The sequence below is a fragment of the Canis lupus genome, chromosome 23, assembly GCF_011100685.1.
Source record: "Canis lupus familiaris isolate Mischka breed German Shepherd chromosome 23, alternate assembly UU_Cfam_GSD_1.0, whole genome shotgun sequence".
Classification (NCBI taxonomy): Eukaryota; Metazoa; Chordata; class Mammalia; order Carnivora; family Canidae; genus Canis; species Canis lupus.
The window spans coordinates 10,688,013-10,709,253 of NC_049244.1; the positions used below are offsets into that span (position 1 = coordinate 10,688,013).

General features: G+C 43.3%; 1 long non-coding RNA gene across 3 annotated transcripts in view; it reads right to left on the reverse strand.

Annotated features, from left to right (window-relative positions):
• LOC111091974 overlaps positions 1–21,241 on the reverse strand; it is an 81,278-nt gene that overhangs the window by 32,173 nt on the left and 27,864 nt on the right. Inside the window, exon 2 of one of the 3 annotated variants that reach the window (XR_005376691.1) lies at positions 11,556–11,611. The exons of the other annotated variants lie outside the window; for them this stretch is intronic. This is a non-coding gene — a long non-coding RNA (uncharacterized LOC111091974). The remainder of the gene's footprint in view (positions 1–11,555; positions 11,612–21,241) is intronic. 3 annotated transcript variants of the gene reach the window in all.

Consider the following 21,241-nt stretch of genomic DNA (forward strand, 5'->3'; position numbering starts at 1 on the left):
GTCCCAGCATCCCAGCGGCATGCCCAGGCAGCGGGAGGCCTGACAGCCTTGTCCATTGCCATTGCGAGGACAGCTCCCAGCCTCAGCCACCAGCAGCCCTCCATTCGCCCTCCTCCTCTTAGCCATGATCAACATTTCAAAAGCGAACGCACAAGCCCTACAGTGGGTTCCTATAATTCACCCAAGGGTTGCGCCTGCCTGCCTGCCTTGAGACAAGCTGCATTCTTCCCTCTGAGTTAGCTATTTTTAAGAAGGCTCCCCCCTCGTTTCCAGTTCCCATTTCAGCCCAAGCGCTGAATTAGATTCTTTCTTCATTTTGTAGGCTCCCCCTCTCTGTTATTATATAAAACCATTTCAGCCCTTAAGGAGTTGGCATCTGACATCGACAGCTTCTGAATCCCCAGAACAGAGAAGGGAAGGAATAAACAGAAGGGAGGGAAAGAAATGTTCTGTTTCTGCTCCAGGAACATGAATCGGCAGAGAGTTAAATAGCAACAAAGTATTTGGTGTTAATCTTTAATATTCTCAGAAACTTCAATCCCTGAGCTGCCATTCTCCAAGTGACTCTGGCGCCTCTCACAAGATATCACACCTTCTATTATGCTCTAAAAAAAGTACCCACCAGAGGGGAGTTCTTAGTGATTAGACTGCCAAAAAAAAAAAAAAGAGAGAGAGAGAGAAAGAAAAAATCGAAGGTGCTCGTTGCTATTTATAGGGAAATGACTGAAAAGGATGAGACATGGATTCCTTTGCCGTCAGTCTGGCCAGTTTTAAGCAGACCCTGCCTGAGCTCGTTCTGTGATGTGATCTCTACCTTCCTCCATCTCCAGAGTCAGGGAGCAGAGAGAGCGGCATGAGACAGATCTCAAGGGCTGCAGCAGCATCAGGAAGTGGAGGCGGAGAGAGTTTGGGTGTCCCCACCCCGGCTGCCTGTGCCCTCCTCAGAGGAGGAGGTGAGCCAGACTGTAAATGTGAATGATAAGATTCTTCCTCTAAACTACATGTGTGGCCTGCTAGCTCCATGTAGGTTCCTCTAGGCAGAGTCTGAGCCCAGGATTCCACCGAGGGCAGTTTATCTGGGAGGGGAACCCAGGAAACACCTGCAGGGAGGTAGGAGGTGAGAAGGAAGGGCCAGACAGCCAGTAAGGACCATAACATCCAGCAAATGACCTCTGTGGGCACCTGGGACCCCCTGCACAAGTCAGAGAGACAGTGCAGAACATGCACCTCAGAGTTACCACACCTGAAGGTGAAGAACCTGGAGTATTTGTCTACTGACTCCAGCCAGTCCTTGGCTGAGGGCTACAGGAGGGAGGGTGTTAAATTCTCTGGCACTCCGAGCTTGTGCACACTGGCTGCACAGGACACCTCCAGCGAAGACATGCAGGTGCTAACTGTTGGAAGTACACTGCAATGGTGAGTGAGAGAGTCAGCACCCACGGCAAATATCAGTGACCTGTATCATTCATGTTTGGGGCTAGCGCTTCAAAATAAAGAGTGGGAATTGAAATTAGACGGATGAACGTTGCCTTTAGCATGCCACACCTCTTTTCATTGGGTGCCTCCTGGGTTTCTAGGCAACAAGTCACATTGGGTTTGGAAGTCTTTGCCCCAATAGCATAGTCTTTGGAATTTTTCCTAGAGGAAAGTTTTCTCCTCCTTTTGCAGAACGAGGTGCCTGGACATGAAGTCTTGTCCTTACCCTAGATCGCCTGCGGGGCTTTCTGAAGCTGAGAAATTCTTTCCCCTTCCCTTGGCACCTGTAGACCTAGAGTTATGTCCAAGCAAAACAGAGCATTAAGGAGGAAGGAGATGAGTCACTCCCTCCCTGCCTCCCCACCAGGGCTCCCCTCATGTCAGAGTCTCTTCCCAAAACATGCAGCTCTTGTAGAAACACTTAATATTATACGACATGTCTCCTGACACCCTCCCTCCATCCTGGTTCCATGTGGTCAGGCCTAAGCCTTTTCCAGAATGGCAGTCGTAGGACCTAAGTGGCAGATTGTCAAGGAGCCTTTCTCCAATGAATGACTAAATGAAGGTCCTCAGTGCCTAATTGAGAAATTCTTTGGCTACTCCAAGACTTATTTTATCAGGTCTAAATCCCCTTATATATTCAAGGCTCTTTACAATTTTCTACCCTGATTTCCCACCCAAGGTTCATGTTTAACATTCCTCTCCATGGCTATTGACCATTTGGTCAAGATGTCACCATTTTTCACTCTGATGGGCTTTGCATGTGCTACTTCCTCTGCCTGGAACACTCTTCCACTTTCCTCTGTCTGTTAAAGGGCTACTGTAATCCTTTAGACTCATCTCCAAAGTCCCCTCCTCCATGAAGTCATTTCCAAATCCTCTAAGAGGTGCAAGATGATCAAATAAGCAGACCTAGCAAGTGTCTGAGGGACCAGCAAACAAAGACAACCAATAGCTCTTTTTAAACAGTTTTGATATTTCTAAAAAACAAAGACAGCCAAGTAGCCAATATGCAAAATGCTCTGATCTGGTTTGGCCTTCCTTATAAATTTTATTTTTGGTTATGGTTTTGTTTTGTTTTGGCTCATCAAGCTTGGAGAAAGTTGTCATCAACCTTTTTGGAGCTTGGGACCTCTAGAGTTCTTATTATTGCCTCTACTTACAAGCATTAAAATTATTTAATCATTTATTCATTCATTCATTCATTCATTCACTCACTCAGCACACCGGGCAAGGCCTGTGGCCTGGGACATGCAGGTCACACACTCTGGAGGAAGTAATCAGCACATTACAGATCGTTAGGACACTGTGAGATTCCTGATCATTTGAAAGGGTCTGCCCTGGTGAAATAATGACACTAGTAGATTCTAACATAAACTAAATATTCAGGAGTTTACACTCATATAAATAAACATGTGAATAAATGAGTGGCAGAGAACGGATAGCTCTTTCTTACACTAGAATTCTAATTAATACCTGAACAAGAGGTCATGCAAGTAGGAAATCACCATTTGGCAATGACCACATTAATAATGGCTGTAGGTAAGAATCAAATGCCAATACTAAAAGTAGTGGGCTACTGTCTTCTAAGAAACAGGATATTTGCATAGTCTCACAGACTTGGCTTAGTCTCATCCTTACAAAGAATACATTAATTACAAAGGGAAGAATAGCAACTTTGTGGTGGAGACACCTGGCAGACATCACCTCTACCAAGTGATCAAAGTCAATATCACCAATGATAAGACAAGATGACATCATGCACCTCCTGACATTATGTACTAAGAAGGACATAATATCACTTCTGTGCTTTTGCTGCCAAAAATGCATAACTTCAGTCTAATTGTGAGAATATATCGTACAAATCCTGTAGTAAGACACATTCTATAAAAGAAATAGCTAGCATTCTTCAAAATCACGACAGTCCTAAAAGGCAAGGAAAGACTGATGAAATATCCCAGGTTAGAGGAGGCTTACAGGACAGCTAAATGTGGGCAGACAATGCAGACTCTTGGAATGAAAAAGGGTATTAGTGGGACAACTGGTAAAATATGAACAAAGCCTCTAGATTGGTTAATAGAGCTATATCAGTGTTAATTTCTTGGCTTTGATCATTGTACTAGGTGATGTAAGACGTTAACATGAAGGGAAGCTAAGTGAACAGTAGACAGAATCTCTGTGTACTGTTCAGCAACTTTAAGTCTGAAATTATTTCAAAACAATGTCAAAAATATATGGGGGGAAAATTCTGCTCTATCTTAACCTCACGTTATCACAACACCTGAGGGATTGTTCTAGAATATTTGTTTTGTTTATTTGCATCCCTGCAAGCCTCTCCAGGAACTGTCTAATTCTTTCTGGGATCCTTGTGATGCCAGTGCTCCAAAGTTTCATATCATTCCCTCCTCCAACACCCACTCTGTGCATTTGGGGACCATTGCTAGGAGGTACAAAGGGAGCTATCGAAAAAATTCTGGATTTATTAAGCAGTGCTGCTTAAACATCATCATGCCTTTTATGAAGAGAAAAGGCAATGCACTGGTAGTGTGATACGTAGATTGCTCCACTCCTCCCTTATCCCTTTGTACTGAATCTTTCCGATCCTATTCCCCACCTGGAATCAGTGCTGGCTTCATACTTGCTCTGACCAACAAGCAGCAGAAGAGACAATGAACCAGGTTTGAACCAAGCTACAAGAGGCCTTGCATGTTTTTGCTCATCATCCTGGAATCCTGCCCCCTCACCAGGTGAAGAAACCCAAGCTAGCTGCTGGAAGATGACAGGTCCTGTGGTGCAAGAACAAGCCAATTGCCAGCCAAAACCAGAAGTGTGCACGAAACCATACTTGATCTGCAGGCTTGCCAACTGACCACAGACTCATGAGTGAGCCCAACTAAACCAGAAGAACCACCCAACTGAGCCTTGCCCGAATTCCTGACTCATAGCACCATGAGCTAGACAAACGGTTGTTGTTTTAAATCACCAAGTCTTTGCACTGTTTATTATCCAGCATTGGATAACTGATATAGGTAGCAATATATATCTGATATATCTCCATATCTTGTATCTCCCATAGCCCTAAGCTCAAGGACCAATAGTATTATCCTCTCTTTGCCTCAGATAGACAAATGCAAAGACGTGGACCCTTGTTTTAAACAAAGACAAGACCCAATTGAAATAATACCAGAGAGATCTCCTCTCCTAAGTAAGATAATTTGGACACCTCTTCCCAAAAGGAAAAGGAATCTTTGCAAAGAAATTTCACTGGTTGAGGAAGCAAAGCACAGGCAAGATCAGCTAGACAATTCCTTAGTAAGAGGTCATCAGTATACCAGTCGCTGCTGGGGCAAGGGAAGCAGAGGGAATGGTTTTGAAGGGCAGGACACTTTTATAGGATAAAGAATAAAGAATGAGGAAGAGAAAAATTGAAAATATCTGATGGGCTGGGGCCACATGGTCCACTTTGGGGTGAGAAGGCCCAGAGTTGGCTTAGGGTTGGGGGTTGGCTGACCAGACAGACTCTATTTCTGGTCAAGCAGAGCATTGTTAGAAACATGAGTTATTTGACTAACCCCATATTGGCTGACATGGCACCCCAGGCACGACAAGCTCTATCTCAGTCCTAGAAAGTTATTTCAACAGAAACAATGACCAAGCTTCTCATTTGAGAGAACAGCTACAGCACACAACAGTTATGGCTTCTATGAACATATGTAGCCTGACTCTATCTAAAACCTCAAATTTCCCCTTGCACTACTTATCAACTCCCCCACCCACCCGCACACACACAAGCCTTGTCCTCACACTGTACCATGCTGGGCCCCGAAAACATGAGTGTCCAACCAAAGCACTCCTGCTGGGGATTAAGCTGCAATTTTAATATTAATGCACTTTTCCCATCCCTTGGGAATCTTGCCCACCTGTTCCCAGCTTCTAGGAGGTGCCTCCAGCTCTGGAGATTCCGTGGCTGGTGCCTGCCGAGCCTGCCACGTGTACTTCCAGCAGCCCCGACGCACCCTCCTGCCTCACCCATGCCAGCCCTTTGGCTGCCCATGTTTCCCTCCTCTTCTCTCTGAAAGCCCTTTGGGATGCACTTCTCCAGTGTGCTGAACTCAGCCCAGCCTGCTGACTCTCTGGGCCTCGTGCAGCCCATGGAGGCTTTTACCCTGCCCTCCGCCCCATTTTGCAGTTCTCTGAGAGGAGACTGTCCTCTTCAAGAAGTGTTAAATAAAATCTGTATCACCTAAATTGTCTTCAATCATTTTTTTAACACTTCAAAGGTCCCCCTATTCTGGATGCTATGAGAGAAAAACTGGATATTTACTCTTTTCTGTCTCCTTGGTCAGGATTCAGCACGGGTCACTGAGTGGAACACTCTGTCTTTACCTACTGAGGACACAGGCACACTTCCCACCCAAGGTGACAGGTTGTTTCTACTTCAGGAAGTGCCTTCTTGCCCTCGGAACAGACAAAATGGCTCTGCTCCTCACAGCATGAGAACTCTGATTTTTCCAAGAACTGGCCATCAGAGCTGAGAACAACACAGCCCAGCTGCACAGATCATAAGAAAGCAATATTCATCGAATATCAGACTGTCCCAATATTTGAATTGAGTAACAACTTGTCATGCATTCTGCTGGTAGGATGCTGCAGGAATAGAAACTTATTTTGCAGAAAAAAGGAGCAAAATAGTCAAAAGATATGTGATAGTCAGGATTTCTTGTTAGGCAGGCAATAGACTACACAGAGGAGGCTTTCCTTGACATAGGTCATCTTGATAGCAGGAATTACTTGCCCATCCTGCCTTACCTGAGACTCCTTCCCACACTAGCCCAGGCCGCCTCCGTGCTGCCCACCGAGTTCCCCAGAATGCCATGGGCTACACTTGGCTTAAAGCTAAGCTTGAGTAGAGTCCAGCCCAACTCAACTCTTTCTCTGTTTTAACCCTCAAGATGTAAGACAGTTATTAAAATCAACAACAGGGCTCTCAGCCACATACCCTCTTGTTAACTCCCATGATTAACCATGAAGGAGCCAATAAAGAATACTCCACCCCTCGTGATCAATTGTACAATGATGACCTCCTACTCCTGAGCCTGAGCTGTCCTGCCCCTTAAGGCCATTGTGAAGGGCCCAGCATGAGCTGGAAGGTCAAGGGCTGCAGCTCTTGGGAGGCCCATCTGCTTTCAGGGGCTTGCCAGTGGACAGGTGGGCATGAGGAGTGCCAAGACTGGTCCCTGACAGAAGGCTCTAGGATGGTTCCAATTTGTGCCAACCTTCAATACCTCTTGGAATAAGGCCCTTCTTCATGTAGTCCAGGTCTTATGGGTTGGTGGGAGAAGTTATTACCCATACCTGCCCACATGGAGCCATATCCTGTCTTTAATCAGAAATACCCATGCAGTAGGCCTAAAGCTGAAATTCGTTTCCTCCTACAGGGCTGGAGCAAACTTTTCCCAGGGAGACAGAGTTTTCTCAAGCCACCGTTTATAATGTAAGTCCCTCCAAGAAGCTGAGAAGCATCATCTAGTAAATTATATCAGACATGGGCTCCCCACAAAGTAGCTCCTGAGATAAGGATTCAAGTGCAAGCAGTTTATTTGGAATGAGAGAGACTGGGGATGTTAGGGAATAAACAATGCCATGTTGGCAAGTTGGCTACAGGCTCACTAGAGTTTAACCCCCTGAGAAAACTGGGAGCTCACGTACATTATTTGCACATTAGCTGGGGCATTTTTACACCAATTCCTGCAGTCTTGATTTGAAGATGAACCAGTTGGGGAGGGAGGAAGGAGAAATGGGGGGTGTTAATTCCTAGCATGTCCATTCTTTAATGTGGATCTGTCATGTGGACTTTGGTGGCCAGATGAAACCTTCAGGAAAAGAAATAGAACTTCTGGCAGTTGGGAATCAGTCCAGCAGACCACCCTGGAGTAGGGCAGGCTAGGAGTATAGCAGGGATTCCCAGTGGCCACACAGGCCCCTCAATGTGACTAAGGCAGCAGTGATGATTCTAAAGGATACTGATATCTTCCCTAGGAGCTGGAACCTGTGATGGCAGCTGAGGAAGGAGTTCACCATTTCCCAGTGAGGAAAGAGAGATTCCAAGAGGTCCTGTGACTTGTCTACAGCCACACTGTTGACGAGCTGCTCAAACTCTCTGATCCCAAATTCCAAATGTTTGCTACCTGACCAGTTGGCCTGAGTGGTGAAACCAGGAACAAAAGGATGGGGCCTCAGATGGACAGGAAGGACAGGACATGTGAGAACAGATATCAACTACCTAATTTATCAAGCAGTTGTTATCTGCTTGGTCTTGCTCTGAGTGTTTTTCATGAATTTTTTCATCTCATCTTCATGGTAACCTCCTAAGTTTGACACCACTATTTTCCCCACTTACAGATGAGGACACTGAGGCACAGAAAGGTTAAGAAATTTTCTGATGCTGTGAAGCTAGGATGGGACAGACCTAGGGTGCCAACCTAGACAATTCATCTCTAGAGTCTACGTCTGTTAGTAAGACAGACATCTTACTAACCCCACCCTGTCTCTATATTCTCAACAAGTTTGCTCATAGCCATGGCTGCTTGAAGGCTACTGATCTCTCCTTGACTAAACCACACTTCCTAGAATTTTTTGACATCAGCAAAGGGGCCACAGCTGATGAAGAAGCCAGGAACTTCTAAAACATCTAGCTGTCCACCTCAGCAGAGGCAGCGAAGCACGTAAGCAGATTGGCTCTGAGGTCTACAGTGCCAGACTGGAATTCCAAGCTCTCCCTTCAGGCATCTCAGCAGGATTTGAGGGGCAGCCATGTACCAGACACTGTATTAGGCTCCAGGGCTACAAAGGTGAGAATGGTGAGAACATTCAGCTGATTCTATATCCAGACAAATAATCAAGTATGAGGGCAGAATGAAGACATGGTCACATACAATGACTCAAAAAAAAAAATCTGCCATGTATCCTTTTTTAGGAAGCCTCTAGAAAATGTGTTTTAGCAAGACAAAAACATAAACCCATAAAGAGAAGAATTGCAGGGGTGCCTGAGTGGCTCAGTCACTTAAGCATCCGACTTTTGATTTTTAGCTCAGGTCATGATCTCAGGGTCGAGAGATTAAGCCCCACATTGGCTCCAGGCTCAGCTTGGAATCTGCTTGAGATTCCCCCTCCCTCCTCTCTGCCTCTTGTGCTCTGACACTCTCTCTCTCTCATAAATAAATAAATCTTTAAAAAGGAGAGAGAGAGAGAGAGAAGGAACAGCAGTAAATCAGAGCAGAGAGTGACAAGATATGCCAGGATAAAGGATCTGTGCCATCCTAGAAAGTAGTTGTGATGGGTAGGGTGTGCACACAGGTAAGACAGCAACAGTGTGGGGGTGGGAGGGGAATGACAGGTTAGTTGATGGATTTGAGAGAAATATTGATAAGATTGACAGATCTGCAGAGGTACTGGGTATGCACTGGGGATGGAGGAATCGCCTTGGATATATAGACAATTAAGCAGAGTGAAAAAGAGCACTTTTTCAAGCATTGAAACATGATCATATTATACTACTTGATCCATTAGTGAGCAATAGTTTTATAGTTTTAATGGAAACAAGGATTTGATTAACCTTGTTAATCAACGTTATGGTGTTGAGATTGAGAGAAAGGAACAGTGCAAGTGGTGGAGGGATGTTAAATTCTCAACCATCATAAGGGAAGTCAAATAGCGTACAAACTGACACATCAAGATATAGTACAATATTTAGTCAAGCATACAAAAGGAAGTCAAAAGGTACAAACTTCCAGTTATAAGATAAATAAGTTCCAGGGATGTAATGTATAACATGGTGCTTATAGTTAATGACATTGTATTGTATATTTGAAAGTTGCTAAGAAAGTAGATCTTAAAACTTCTCATCAGAAGAAAAATATTTGTCACTATTTGTAGTGATGGATGTCAATTGCAGTAATCATGTCATCAATACATACATATATCAAATCATGTTGTATACCTAAAACTAATACAGTGTTTTATGTCAATTACATCTCAGTTTTAAAGAGGAAGAATTAAATTTTTTTAAAGAAATAGTACAATAGCTTAATACATACAATAATATATATTATTTAGGGAGGTAAAAAAAAAGAGGTGAAAACCTTTGGGTATTTGGGGTCATGGAAGGGCAGAGGAGCCAAGAAGGATATTCCTGTTTTATATTTTAAGTCTTATAGTCCTATTTGATTTTTTTCAACCTATTGATTTTTTCAACATGCAGAATTTACTTGCAAGAAATTTAAATTAATTCCTTTACAAAGGAAATATTTTTGTTTAATTTCTTCAAACTCTTGATCCAGTGGTAATGCGTAAATGCATCTGTCACTATGTAGGACCTTTATTATTAGGAAATCAATACCTCCCTACCCCTGCTACAAACATTGAACAGATCCTTCAGAAAACTAGTCTAAAAGGCAGCTAAGGGGACAGTCAGGCCAGGGTGCCAGCAGCTATGTTCCACTTCAACCAGCAAAGGCTAGTTTTAACTGAAGAGAGGGAAAGCAGAATTAGGAATTGTGATATTGAAATTTGTGGTTCATCAGTGAGGGCAGACTACCACCCCCTACCAGCTCATCACTGGCACTTCTCCAGACTCACCAGCACCCTCCTGCCCTTAGATATACTATGGCTGACAGTGACCCACAGCAGGCTTGGGAAGTATCCATACTGATGGAAGCACATCTTCCAAATCAGCCCAGGCCAAGAGGAAGAGTTTATTTCAAAAGTATTGAAACTGTGTCAAACCCAATTAAAGGAGAAAACTCTAACCCCCAAAAGTTACCTAAAAGACAAACACGATATTCATATTCCTGGGAAAATGCAAATAATTTTTACAGGTGAAAAGATGTGCTCTCCAATACTTTCATACATAGTAAAGATGGGATGTTTTCTTAGATGGAATGGGACAGATTCTGTGGAAGCAAAGAGGCCCTTAAAATGTCTTCTTTCATTCCCAGGCATTTGTTTAGATTACCAGCAGGACAGTAGGATGACAGAGGGATGCTGAGTTGGCCAACTCCTAGATCAATGACTCAGCCTCCCCCTTCTCTGACCTGGTGTGCAAGAGAAGCCTGCAGTCCATCTCATAGGCCTCCTGCATTCCCAGGGCAGGGGCAGACACATTGCTATGAAAACTAATTCCTCAGCTCAGGAACCCCACATGGTATACCATGAGACTAGCACTCACAGCAGAAAAGGTTGATCCAAAGTAGCTTTGCAGCAGCCAGAGCCAACCAAGGGTGAGGTGAATTCAGAAAGGCCCAGAGCTGAAGGCCCCCATCTCTCTCAATTTTAGAAATAGCACATACTGCCCCTTGGTTTTTTCTTTCCTTTTGCTTGGCTGAACTTCAGAACTGAAGTAAAATCTGCATGTGCCTCAGCCAAATATTACCCTTAATCATGCTGCTGCTACAACGCCTAATAATACTTTGTAGGATTATATTGCAGAACAAACCCTTCTCATACACATCAACTCACTTGACCCTTAAAACTGCCCAGTGAGGTTGGCAGGGTGTTTTATAGACAATTGAAGTGTAAAGATTTTGAATGTCTTTCCTGAGAACGCCCAGCTATTAACCATCAGATGAGAGTCATGATATTTCTACTCAGTTTTTCTCCACAAAGGGAATGAAGGTGGTAGTAGTAAATGCACATAATAAAATAGTGCAATAAGCAACAGAAACAGGAAAACATAGGAATTAGGACAGGATATAAGAACTGAGAAGAAAAAAATCTCAACAAAGTCCTGCCCAGTTGGTATAATTGAAGATATCCTGGCAGCCTAAGCGAAAAAGGAAACAAGATTAGTCACATAGGTTTAGTTGTAAATGATGTGCCAAAATCAAGATCCAGCATCACACACAAAACTCAACTTGAAAATGCTTAGATCCATTTCTCATCCCCAAAAGTAGGCTATTCCTAATTCAGGAAGCATCTGGGCCCACCAGCTAAGGGCTCATCCCCTGAAATATACAATTCTGTTACTGGTTTAGCACAGGTTCTGAGAACCATAGCAAGGCTCAAAATAAAAATCTCCTTACCTGAGGCTCAAAAAACTAAAACTTCCAAATGGAGTGATTGGTTCTGTCTCCTCAACCTACAAGAAAATCAGTTCCAAAGTCAGAGAAAAGTCAAGAAACTTAGGTTCCATTAAAATGTCAATCAAGGATTCCCCCCTGAAAATCTAATTATATCTCATCATCTCAAAGACTCAAGCTTCCATCTGTAGATAGGAAATTAACCCTCCATCCTGAGCTCCTAAAACAAGCCAAATGGAAACTGTTACATAATTTCAGTTGTATCTGAGGAGATCCTCACAAAATGTGGTAGGCACTTACTGTTTACATCTTCCCAGCATCTCTCCCTCTTTCCTTGCTAACAGAACTCAGTTTTTCTTCTGGGGTCCTGATGGGTCAAAATGTCCCACCACCTCATTTGGCCAAGAGATAGGAACATAGCTCAACTGAGAACATTGAGGTTCTTCTAGAAATTAGAATTTTGAGCGGAGAGATAGAGACATCTCATGGAAAGATCCCAAAGAAGAGAGCTCACCAGTTTTTACTAAGATTTTCATGGATCTGCTGATTCTCCTGGCCCTGCTGATTCCCATGGCCCATTTGATCAGCTTTTTCTGTGATTCTATCAACTACCCAACATCCTTCCAATGAGTTATTTTTTTAATTAAACTAATAAATGTTACTTTCTGTTGCTTACTATCAGAGAAACCTAACAGGTCCATAAAGAAATGGTACCAGTGAGTAGCCAAACCTTGACATCTCTTTATTACAGGCCAATACAATATAAACCAATCAAGCAGTGCTTATCAGAAACACCTGGAGGGCTTCTAAACAATTTAGATATGCATTTTTTAAAAAACTACTCTAGTGATGCTGATGCCCATGCATAATTAATAATCCCTCCTCTAATGGATGACAGCAAACCTGAGCTCTAATCCCAGACATATTCTATTCTATATGACTGGGGCCAACCCTTAATCTCAGCCTTTGTTTCTCTATAAAGTGAATGAGGTGGTAGCTGTGGGTGGGGGTGATTCTGGAGAACTGTCCAACAAAAGTGGGGGGCCGCTCCTCATCCCAGTAAATTGTGGCTGTGAGGGAAAGAAGATCTGGGCTTGCCAGACCTTTCAGCTTTCCAAGAGAAGTGGGATTCAGTATCATTTGCCATAAATGGATGGTAATTACAAAAAATAATTACAAGCAAACAGAATTACTAAACTCTATCTGGAAATGTTGCCTGCTTCAGGCTCTGAGCCAAAGGCTCATGGCCTCTTCACTGCAAAGGGAGATTAAAAAGAGAGAATAAAGCTTACCACTGTCTGATGGAGACTTTCTCCTTCACGTATCAGTGGGAGTACTGATAAGGACATAATTATCATAATGTGATTCAGTGTTATTCAGTACTGGATCTGTGGAATCCATGTGCAACTGTCCACCACCTTGGTCATTCTGGAGCCTTTGAACCTCCCTTCATGCCCAAGCTGGATTCCACACTTCCTGGTGAGATTTTTCTGCCTGCTTTTGACAGCCAACATGGAGGACATTTTTATGCCATCTGGCCTGGAATTCAGCTTGAGCCAGCATTTTCTACATCATCCCTCACTCTCCATCTCTTTATTCCTGCTGTTTCTTTCCTCCACTCCTAGATCCTTCCATACATCCTATGCAGGGTCTAGTATCTTTGTATTGTCCTTTGCCCCAAAAAGAGGAGAAGCAAAGTGCCCAGCCATGACTGCAGAGGCAGAAGGTCCTGTTATCTCCTCACGGAACAGATGGGCTACTCAAAGGGACCAAATGACTCGTTGCAGCACACAATTGGCAGACCTGAGGAACATTTTCTCACTTATTTATCCAATATATTTTGAGGACCTCTATTCTATTCCTGGCACTGTTCTCAGGATTAAAGATAAAGACAGAGCAAAGACTCTGCCCTTCACAAAGAGAATGCAGGATATTCTCTAATGATGATAAGTGCTGTGATATAAACCCAAGCTGGGGTGGAAGTGGAGAGTGCCTGGGACAATGTTTTGGACAGGGTGATAAAGAAAGGGCCTCTTTGAAGAGCTGATATTTGAGCACAGGACGAGAATAAAGTGTCCATGCAGACACCTGTGGGAAGAGCATTCTAGGTAGAAGGGAAACAGCCCCAAGAAAGACAGACACTTGATATATTTGAAAAGCAGCATGAAGGCCAGTGTGACTGGAGCAGGGTAAGTGATGAAACTTTGGGGATGAATACAGAAGTAATATGGACATGAAGCACTATTAAGAATTTTTAAGTAATAGAACATGAAGCAATTCTATTAAGAATTTTTGTTAAGAAGCTATTTGGTAGGGCAGCCCAGGTGGCTCAGTGGTTTGGTGCCACCTTCAGCCTAGGGTGTGATCCTGGAGACCTGGGATCGAGTCCCACATCGGGCTCCCTATGTGGAGCCTGTTTCTCCCTCTGCCTGTGTCTCTACCTCTCTCTGTGTCTTTCATGAGTGAATAAATAAAATCTTTTTAAAAAAAGAAGCTATTTGGTAGTACAGTGGCATGATCAAGCAGTTTTGAGGAATATTAGGAACCAACTTCTAGGCCCTAGCTCAGCGCCATTTACAGAAGTCCATACTGCTTCCTTTTCTACCTGGGCCACTAAGCATAGCTGCACAAGTTGTGTACTGCCTAACTACAGTTCACATGGATTATTATAATGCTCTTTGAATTGTGAAGTGTAATGACTATATTACCTTCTACCCCTGGAGGCTCAGTTAGACTTAATCTCATCCTGGTGTATGAGCAAAGCTAAGCACTTCTGGTTCAAGTTCTCATTTTCCTTACTAGGTTGTGACAAAGTTGGTCTGGGGGTTGAGGTGCACTTTGATGGAGAACCTGAGGTGAGGGAGAAGTTCAATCTGATCTCCAATTCCCCTCACTCATTATCTTCTTCCCAAGACCTGTGATTTCAGAAGCCAGAGGACAATGGAATGAGCCAGCACCATCTCTACCAATGACAAATCTGAGTTGCTTGGCTCTTTGGACTGGGAAGAGAAAGAGTGAGCCTCCATTCCTCTGATCCTATAGCATATGTCCTGCCATTAGTAGGTATGAAAGAGTGAAGAGAAACTCTTTTTGTTGCAGTTTTTCATTACTTCTTGTTGTTTTGTTACACACCCACACATCCACCCCAACCCCTGACACATAACACACACACACACACACACACACACACACACACACACAAGATTAGTCAAGGTCAAGTGAGTCATCTTCCCTGGTCCCCAAAACCTCACCTAGGAGGACCCCCTCTCATATCCACTCCTCTACTCTATTTGCCTACTTTCTGATCAGATCCCTGACTACATTGTAAATAGCAGCTTAAAACTTAACTCACTTTGCATCACCCCTGGACACAGGCAGAGAGACAGCAGCTTGAGCAAGTGACTTGTGCAGATTGATTGTCCAGCATAGCTAACAACACCTCATTTTGGGAGAATATTTATCTTTGCATCATTGGGGTTTGGGCCTGAGATTGTCATGAAGTGCTAGCATCTCACAAAGCCAATAAAACTCTTGAACAGGGAAGTATCATTTTCACAGACCCATTTTTAGAAAGCAAGTAGTTAATCAGACTCCATAGCAGCTAATTAGCTGAGCTGTGGAAGGAGCTACACATAAACATCTTGCTGGGAGATTCAGCAGAGAGAAACACACAAGGAACACAGTGTCTCACTTCCTACTCCTTCCTGCAGGGAGGAAACAATAGACTAGGACCCATCCTACCTGTACATCACAACATCTCTAAGGTAGCTGGCAACTTTCCCGCTCCCTTTCACCCGTGCAGAGCTGCCCTGAGAATGTTCTTAGCCCAGTGGGGCAGGTGAGCACATCCCTACTCAATCTTATGTCCTCTGGCAGAATATCCTTCTAACTGGAGTCTTCTGTCCAGTTCCTGTTATAGGTATCTATTGGTGTGAAACAAACATCCAGAGAACTAATGGCTTAAAGCAGTTTATTATGATCTCTTATGAGTCTGTGAGTTAGCTGGGCTCAGCTGGGTAGCTCTCACTTGATGTCCATCATGCAGTGATAGTCAGATGGCAGCTGGAGCTGTCTGAAGGCTCAGCTGGGCTGGTCATCCAAGATGTCTCCCTAATGGCTGGTGATCAATGGTGGCTACAGGTGGGAAGCTCAAATGGAGCCCATGACTGGGGTACCTACAAGTGTCCTCTTCATATGGCTTGGGTTTTCACAGCATGGAGGCTGGGTTCAAACAGGGCGCAAGAGACCCATGTAGCAGCTGCTGGGCCTCTAGTCTCAGCAGGCTCAGATCATCATTCTGCTGCTTGCCATTGGGTAAGCAGGTCATAAGTCCTGCCCAGATTCAAGGGAGGGAAATTAGAATCTACCTCTTAATGTAAGGAAAAACATGCATAGGGAAGGAAGGAAATGATGGAGGCCATTTTTGGAGACTACCCAGTTCCCCAGAAGAGGCCTTGAGTTGATGATTCTTGTACAAGCAACTGACACAAGAAGTGCTCCCAGGAGAAACTGAGTAAGAGAATGGGGAGCACATCAGGAAACAGGAAGAAGACCAGCAGGGGTGATTTGAGGCAAAGTTCTAGCCTTACCCTGAATCCAGAGATGAGTGCTAGAGTTTATGCCTGAGAGTTTGACCCAACTTGAAAGAAGGAATGGAGCCTTCCTATTTCTACACCTGTGAATAATTTGCTGGTGCCCACAGAGAGACATAGAGGTGTGAATAACCAAACACTTTCCTATCTCTCTACATGACACAAAGTGGCTCCTATAGCCCAAGGGCAATCCTCTGAAGAGTCACATGAGCTGCTGTGTAAAGCAAAGCACACAAATGTTAGGGAAGGGGTATATGGAAATGTAAAAGGGATTCAAAAGGACCTGAGCAGAGGACTGTCTGTCTGCTACAACTGACTCAGGTGGTTTGGGGAGAAGATGGAGAAGTAAGGATTTGTCATTAGTATATCCTCATGCATCATTTTGCCCCCAGCTCTTCCATGAGGTGGGGCTTGAAATCCCCATTTATATAGAGAAATCCCACACTCAGATGGATTGCAACTTACCCATAGAGCAGGATCTGAGCCCAGAACCATATGGCCCTGAAATCTGTGCTCCATCCTTAAACCACACTAAAGTCACAGAAGAGTAGGAAACTTCAGCTAACAGCTGCCTCCTCACCACAAGAGGCATGGATGGCCTTCGGGTAAAAGGCCTGGGTTTCCCTCCAGCATCTGACAAAACCACACCATTTGCAGAATGCTCTCCACTGCCACAGTAGACGTGGCAAAGCTCTCTGCCACTTAAGTCATGTTATTCTCAAAGAGGTGCTGAGTGGTTTGTCCTCCATTTAAGCAGTGGTTTTCAATGTGGGTGGGAGTGGGGATGCTCCTCGGGGACATTTAACAATGTCCAGAGACAGTTTTGTTTGTCACAGGATGGGGGTGGGGACATTGTTACTGGTGTCCAGGAAGTAGAAGCCAGGGATGCTGCTAAACATCCTACAATGCACAGGGCAGCCCACTATTACAATGATCCAACCCCAAGTGTCAATAGTGCTGAGCTTGAGAAATCTTGATTTTAAGGAATAAGTCTCCAACCAAGCTAAATGTCCAAGAGGATAGAAGGCAGAGGAGCAGGGACTCTGCCTACTTTCACGCAACCCAAATGCAAATTAACAGTGAAAACTGAATTTTAGGTGGCTAGTTTTTATCTTCACGAAGTACAGCTGGCTCTTTTCTTGATTTTAGCAGCATGTACTGGTTGGATTTACTGAGTCATTCTACATTCTGGAGTGATAATCACCCACTGACTTATGACATTCTTGCACCAGAGAAGATACCAAACCACCTTCTCAAGGGAAGAAATGAACAGTAGTAAGTGATATTTAGCAACTTTTAAGGCAAGAAAATGGATAGTAGGATATGTTGCCATCATGGTCTGCTTTCTTCACTTGCTAGTCTATAGCTTCTTAAGCATCGAAAATAATGATGTGTCTCAGCATTTGGGAATGTGGTATGTGTTCACCTATAGATGAATTGTGGCCATAATTTCCTATGACTGATCGTACTAAACGTACTTAAACATCCAAACATGTGTTTCCTTTCAAAGTAGTCACCTTGGGAAGCTGTACACCTATATTTTTCAAGTATATCTTTTCTTTAAGTTGTGAAAAAATACACATTATATAAAATCTATTATCTTAGCCATGTTTAAGTGTACAGTCAGTGGCATTAAGTCATTCACACTGTTGTGCAACCATCACCACCATCCATCCACAAGCCTCATTTCATCTTGCAAAATGGATACTCTGGACACATGAAATAATAACTCATTCCTGCCATTGCCTCTGGCAACCACCATTCTACTTTCTGTCTCTATGAAGCTACTTTAGGGACCTCATGTAAGCAGAATGATGCAATATTTGTTTTTTTGTGACTACTTCACTTAGAATAATGTCCACAGTGTTCATCTATGTTGTAGCATGTGTCAGAATTCTTTTAATTTTTAAGGCTGAATCATACATCAATGTATGTATTTATCATATTTGGTTTAGCCATTCATCCCTCAATAGACACTTGGGTTTATTTTCCATCTTTTGGCTATCATGAATAATGCTGCTATGAACATAGTATACAAATATCTCTTCAAGTTCCTGCTTTTAATTCCTATGAGTCTATACTCAGAAGTGGAATCATTGAATCATAGAGTAATTCTATTTTTAGTTTTTTGAGGAGCCCCCATACTGTTTTCCACAGTGCCTACACCATTTGTATTCTCACCAACAGTGTACAAGGATTCCAAGTTCTCAACATCCTCACCAACACTTGTCACTTTCTGTTGTGTTGTTTTTTAATATCTTAGCCATCCTAATGGGTTGAAGGTGGCATCTCATTGTGGCTATGCACTTATTTTGAACAAATCTGCCATTGCTGAAAATATTTTTGAACTTCATTCTTTAGAAATGCATTCCCATGAAGCTTAGAACAACAAAAGAAAAAAAACCTCATTACTTCAGAGTCATATACCTTATTTATAATCCAAAAAGGTCTTTCTCACTTTGAAAAACTACTGGAATTTGCCAGACTTATCTCTGAGCAAATCTGGGTCATTTCTAAACATCAAATCCACTCTCAAAGAACCAAAGTTTGCAAGACATTATCTTGAAAACCCAGCTTTATAATGGATTTAGGTTACAGTTTAGAATAAGATTATGCCCAAGGTTAAAGTAAGACTCGAAATATTCACTGTTCAATGTAGTCATAAGCCACATGCACAATAGTCATTATCTGACTTAAGCCAAGCCTTGGGTAACCTTGGTATTAAATGGATATTTTTTATTTTGATACCATTCCTGTTTATAGTATTGAGTTGCCAAATGTGGCATGCCCTTTACTGGGTGATGAGAATATAAAAATAAATAAAACAGTCCTTCCAGGAAGGCACACAATCTGATGAAAGAGACAGACATGTGGCAGATGATTACAATCAGAGGTGATATTCACAATGTTTTACAGCCAATGGGGTACAAGTCCCTGACCAGTCAGAACAGAACAGGGACCTACCTAGTCAGAAATTAAACTTTTATTTGCTAGATTATGAGATCATCCACAGATTTCAGAGAGAGGCTGAGGGCTGGCATGGGGTTAGGGAGTAGGGTTCTCAGTTCTGTGTTTGGACACCTGTGTTTGCCAATCAGTTGAGTACCAGCACTGGTACAATATGGTATGGTTGGTGCAAGCCAAGGGTGGGCCTAGAGGAGGAGGTTATTAGCTGGGCATATGGTTGGATGCCCTGCCATGTCCCTTTATCCCACTTATGACTTCAACCACAGCTACAGTGGACAGTTCCACAAGCTGACTGTGTCCTACCTATCTCAAGCACCACTGTCTTTCCATTTTCTGCCCCAGAGCTGTCAACACACTCCAGCTCAATCCAGAAATGAAGGGCACTGACATTCCCTAAGGCAGCCCTCAACCAGTGGTAAGGAAGGGAAGAGATAGGCTGGAGAGACACTTGCCTCCTTTTTCAGTGAATGGTCCTTCTCCACAGTCCCAGGAGCGAGATCTCCATAAAGCATCTGTATACCAGCTTCTCCTCTTCCCTGTCCCTCACTCCTGCTTCCAGCAGTCACTCCCTGAGCCCTTAGCTCAGGCTCTGCTTTCAGGTGAACACAAGACAGGAGGAATCAGGGAAGGCATCACCAGGACAACAAGGTTGAAGCTGCACATTACTTCAGAATAGATTAGGGCACAGAGATCTCAGAAAGCATAGTAATCTCAGAGCAACTGACCTGGTCTGCAGTGAAGACATTTGGAAACATTGGCCTAGCTCCTTTCAAAAGCCTCCCCCTTTTGGACTAACTAGTGTTGACTTTCCCTACACCTGTGTCAGCCCCCACATCTACCTGGGGAGTGCCAATTGAAGAGAAGTTGCATGAGCAAGTAGAGTTCTAAAATCTTATCCACAGAACTGTTTTTAACATCTTTGTATATATTTTCTTAAATTCTTGCTATCCTATAACCATAATTTTTATTTCATCTTTTCCTTTTTTTGTTATCTGTGTCATTCATCTTTTCAGTTATCCTTTTGCTCCCTATTCCTGATATTTTTGCTTGCTCATCCTTAGGACCAATTTTTATCACCAATTTGAAGCCCTTCGAATTCTTCCCCACTGTCTCTCACACCCATACCCACTGTTCCTCTCACACTACCACCTTCAGTGGAGACTTCATCACTGCGTGCCTCAGTGATTGCCAGCAGCCTCCTGCCCCTTGCCACCATAGTCCATCCCCAGGAATATCATCTGCCAGACACATGATGGGATTTAACTGACATCTGGTTAGGGAACCCAGAAATGCCAAATTTTACCTTTGTCTCAGTGAGCTTCTGATATGAGTTTACCCTTATACACAGGGGCAAGTGAAAAACAAGGTACTGTTTTCATATTTTCAGGATTAAAATCCTAATGTAGGACTTTGTAGAAAAAAAAAGACTAGAGAGCATGTCTGAGTACCAAGGACAAGGAAGATGTCTTTCCCCTCAGCTCAAGACAAAACTCTCCATGGCCCAGGACCCAAGACTGAAGAGAGGACACACATGTGCATATGACTGCAGAATAGAGAAATGTATGTGCTTACTCTTTCAGCTGCCAGGAAACAAGAGGAAGAAAACAGAGCACTGAAAGAAATAAGACAAGGGAGCCTCCTTCCAAACTGGATGTTGGAGACAATAATGAGGGGGAAGAAAATGTCTATAAAATGCATCTGTATGCTCAGGTTAAAAAGATATTTGTGAAAAAAGTAGACAATAAATAATCTGAGGCAAAATGGGCTGACACCAAAAAAGACAAAATCAAAATTACAAGGACAGTAGAAAATATATATAGGTAGTTTAGTTTTGCATTAGTGGCATCTTTAAGGAAAAATGGAAGGAGTTAAGTCTAGTCATGTAGTTTGGATATCACAGAAGCTTAACATTATTTGTGCATGCATTGAAAGAAAATTATCAAGTTGTCACCAAGAAAGGACTACATAGAACAAAATAAGGTACCCTGGGAAGTCAAACTTCTCCCTGTGTTATCATGACACAGTGATACCTGGAGGGAGATGCACAAGTCTAGTGTGAATCTAGAAGTGGGATCATCCAGGGTGGCATAGATACTTGGTGGAGTCAAGAGGGAGCAAGGAAATCCTTGT